The sequence below is a fragment of the Nicotiana tomentosiformis genome, chromosome 11, assembly GCF_000390325.3.
Source record: "Nicotiana tomentosiformis chromosome 11, ASM39032v3, whole genome shotgun sequence".
In the NCBI taxonomy this organism is placed as follows: domain Eukaryota; kingdom Viridiplantae; phylum Streptophyta; class Magnoliopsida; order Solanales; family Solanaceae; genus Nicotiana; species Nicotiana tomentosiformis.
Window position 1 is genome coordinate 126,815,509 of NC_090822.1, and position 4,310 is coordinate 126,819,818.

Genomic DNA, 4,310 nt, shown 5'->3' on the forward strand with positions numbered 1-4,310 from the left:
AAATCACGATATGGACCTACCAGAATTGTCAAAACACTAATCCGGGTCCTTTTGCTAAAAATATTGACCAAAGTCAACCCAATTGAATTTTAAAGCTCTATTTCACATTTTAATCAATTTTTCACATAAAACTTTTCCTGAAAAATTTACGGATTGTGCATGCAAGTCGAGGGATAATAAATAGTACTTTTTGAGGTCTTAGAATACAGAATTAACTATTAAATTTAAAGATGACCTTTTGGGTCATCACATAATCATTCAAAAAAGTAATTACAAATAAAATAAAACTCTAGTCTAAACAGAACTCATCAAGTATAACATACTGGACAACAAGCTTACAGACGGCAGACTTCCCGTAAAATATACTAGAATCAAACAAAACTTAAGTATATTATAATAATCATCCAGTATAACATACTGGAGGACAAACATTCAGATGACAGATTTCCCGTATAATATACTGGACAAAATTTATTACAAAACTCCATAAACAAAAAACATAATCAAAAACCATCCTGTATAAAATGCTGGAAAACAAGCCTTCAGAAGACAGATTTCCCGTATAATATACTACACCAAATTTATTACAAAAAAAAACTCCATAAAAAATGCTGGTTTAAAATTAAAAAACATAATATACTGGAACTAAATTTATTACAAAAATATCAAATTTTTAAATATGAAGTCTAGTACATTGTTTTGGATTTCAAGTTTTAACAAGAACTCGAGAAATCTATAATGCAGTTGAAGCAAAAAAATACTTGAAAATTAACCCTAATATATAGAGACTAGAAAAATATTTGAACAACTTATCAAAATAAATTACGCAATGATTACAACACTACAACATAAAACTAATAACATAGTGAAAAAATTATCAGAAATAAGACGAACTACTGAACAGAGAAAAAATCGTAAATGTTAAAATACCACAAATATTTAAACGCTAACAGTATGGAAATAAAACTTAAAACTAACGAAACAACAATAACAACAAAAATTCAAACACATTATTTTAAAAACAAGACCCACCCAAACAATTTTGAAGAAAATTGGACCTAACCCAGACTAAATTCGAAGAAAGTGCTCTCACGAAAGCGAAATCCGTACACTGTTGTAAAAAGAAAGGGAAGAGCGATAAAAAAATGAAAACTAACTAAACAGAATGTTAAAAAGTTCAAGGAAAATTATGTCATTTACTAATATATTTTAAGTTAAAATGGCTAATAATCGATTACATTAGCGATGGTGGCTATTCTTCGATAGCCAGCCGTAAAAATGGCTACGCCATGCCATTTTGACCATCGCGTAAAATGAGCCATTAGGCCACTTCTATTTTGATAAAAAGGTTGGAAATTGTTACAAATTTCTACAAGTGTGCAAAGGTTTTCTAAGAGATTTTGGGTTAAATGCGTATATTATGGACAGTCCAATAATTAGTCCACAACCATAACCTATAAGAACCGCATGCCAATTGATCAATGATGAATCTTCTTCTTCTCCTTGATCCATTTTATTGTTGTGGAATTCCTCCACCAATTTTATTAAATGAGAGATCCAATGATTCAAGTACAGACAAATGTTGTAGTGATGCTGGTATAAGACCTTCTAAGCCATTGTGAGACAAGTTCAACGTACGAAGTCCAATGAGATCTCCAATAGAACTTGGAATATGACCCTTAAATTCATTCTTTGAGAGATCAATAACTATGTTTGTAGCCCAAACTTGAACAAATAAACGATCCAATCCCTTTGTTGTAATTGTCACAGAATCATATTTACCTCCTCCATACCTTGGTATACTCATGTTCTCATCAATTAGTTTCATGGCTTTGAAATTTTTAAAAAGATTTGCTGGTAAATTCCCACTAAATGCATTGGATGAGAGATCCATAATTTGAAGTTGTGGAAACAAGTTTCTATTCCTTGAAGTTGTGATGGACCCATGCAACTTATTTGATCTCAAATTTAAAATCCTCAATTTTGGTAGGATTCCCAACCATTTTGGAAAAGTTTCCTTCAACTCATTGTTACCTAAATCAAGTAGTTCCAAATACTTGCAATTGATCAAAGATCCTGGGACTTTCCCCTCTAGCTTATTCTCATGCAATTTAATGACTCTGATGAGGTTTCCAATACTAAAATTTGCTTGAATTGTCCCACTAAGATTATTATTGCTTAAATCCAAAACAGCAGTACTATTCATCTTACCCAAACATTCTGGGATTGTTCCCTGTAAATTATTACTTCCTAGATTTAGCACTTTTGTTTTAAGATTGCAGATGGTTGAAGCAATATGTCCACTGAGATTATTTTGAGAAAGGTAAAGAAATTGTAGGTTCTTCTGGTTTAGGAGTGACTTTGGAATCAGACCTTGTAGCTGATTTTGGCTTAGAGCAACATACTCCAATGTTCTGGACTTGAACTCTTCAATTTTGCCACTGAAATGGTTATTGCTCAAGTCTAACCTCAATAGTGATGAGAGGGAGAATACATTGGAAGGAATTGGACCAGTTAGAGAATTGGACGAAAAATCTAAGTACCTAAGTTGTGTCCCATTCAAGCACTCAAGTCGGCCATTGAAGCTGTTATTTCTAAGCCATAAGATCTTGAGATTACCGAATCTGAAGAACTGGGAAATTGGTCCTTCAAGTTGGTTATTTGAAAGGTACAAAACCTCTATGCGAGTTAGATTCCATATAGGTTTAGGAATAGGCCCTGAGAGATTACAAGAGTCCATGTCCAGTTCATCTAATGAAGTTAAATAGCTAAATGATTCATGTATATTACCAGTAAAATTCACATTATAGAGATATAACTTCGTGAGAGATGTACTGCTATTCCATTTGCTCATTGGAAACCTAACATTGAGCTGGGAATTGTTCGACAAATCAAGAACTTCCAAGTTGGAAAGATGAAAAGCTCTTTCAGGCAATGTCCCATGTAACTGTGTGTTTGGAAGTTGTAGAGTTGTTAAATAAGAAGAGAAATTTAGAGGAATGGTGGAAGAGATGTTGACAGAGTCAAGCTCAAGCTCTCTTAATTGGGTCAAGTTCTTAAGTAGCAGTTCAAAGTTGTGAGATCCAAGTGTAAGCACATTTGGACGATCACTCGGGATACGAAGAACGTATAATTTAGAAAGATGAGAGATTTCTGAAGGAATTTGACCTGAAAAGCTTGAACTTGATAAATCAAGATGTGTCAAACTAGAAAACTCACTAAATTTAGGCGAAATGTGTGATCCAGAGAAATTATTACCGGATAAATCAAGCCTTTTGAGATTAGAGAGTTTGAAGAGGCTACTGTTGGAATGAAACTTGCCTTGAAGTTGACTGCAACTGATGTTAAGCTCAATCACTTGGCCTGTTGTTTCGCCACAGTTAACTCCTTCCCATGAGCAGCAATCTCTACTTCTATTCCATGATAATGTTGTTGGATAAGAATTTAAACAACGAGAAGCGTCAGGATTAATGGTAAACATCTGTTTGAATTGTAGAAGAGCAAGAGCTTGATCTTTGGGGCACAAATAATTTGAGGATGAGGAGAAAGCAAGTCTACAGAGAAGGGCACATAGCAGAAACAATGCAAGTTTTTCATAACCCATTTCTGTACTATAAAAATCAAAACAATCAAGAAATATTTGCTCTGTTCCTCTATTGAATAATTCTGAGGTATATATAGCACAAAGCAAAGAAAATATACTATTGTTGCTTTGCAGTAATCAATTCCAGGAAGCTCACCTAGTCATTTTCAGTCAAATTTTGAGTTGTCAATTACTGTGATGAAACTTTAATGGGATGAAGTTTTAGAGCGCTAAGACTTATTCAATGATAGTGTATGTATTTTGACACGGTGAAGTTGTTCTAATGAAAAAAACAACGTAATTCATCGTTCATCATATTATGCCATATTAACTGCAAGAACAAATATTAAAATGTAACAGTCGGGATTCATACAGCTGGCTTGAACTACCTTGGGACTGAAACATAGTCGCTATTATAAATGTATTAAATTAAATCCTACATACGGTAGAACTATCTACTATGGGGATATTAACTTTATCTAATTGTGGTCAAGTTGTTGAAATTGTCAAAAGTCTCACATCGGTGGATGACAATTTTGAATGGGAATTTCACCCTATAAAAGGAGGCCTAATGTTTAGGATTTAAATACACCTCTCATTTGCCTTTTTATCTTCTTAAGGCATTTGTATCTTCTCTCTTTAGTATTATTTCACTTATAATTTTGGAGTGGAATAAAATATTGATTGTGTCCGAGGAAGTAGGCAAAATTGGCCGAACCTCGTAAAT

The 4,310-nt window shown here is 33.4% G+C and overlaps 1 pseudogene; it reads right to left on the reverse strand.

The window, feature by feature from the left end:
• Window positions 1–1,217: 1,217 nt before the first annotated feature.
• LOC104103621 (receptor-like protein Cf-9) lies at window positions 1,218–3,778 on the reverse strand (annotated as a pseudogene).
• Between the last annotated feature and the right edge of the window lie 532 nt (window positions 3,779–4,310).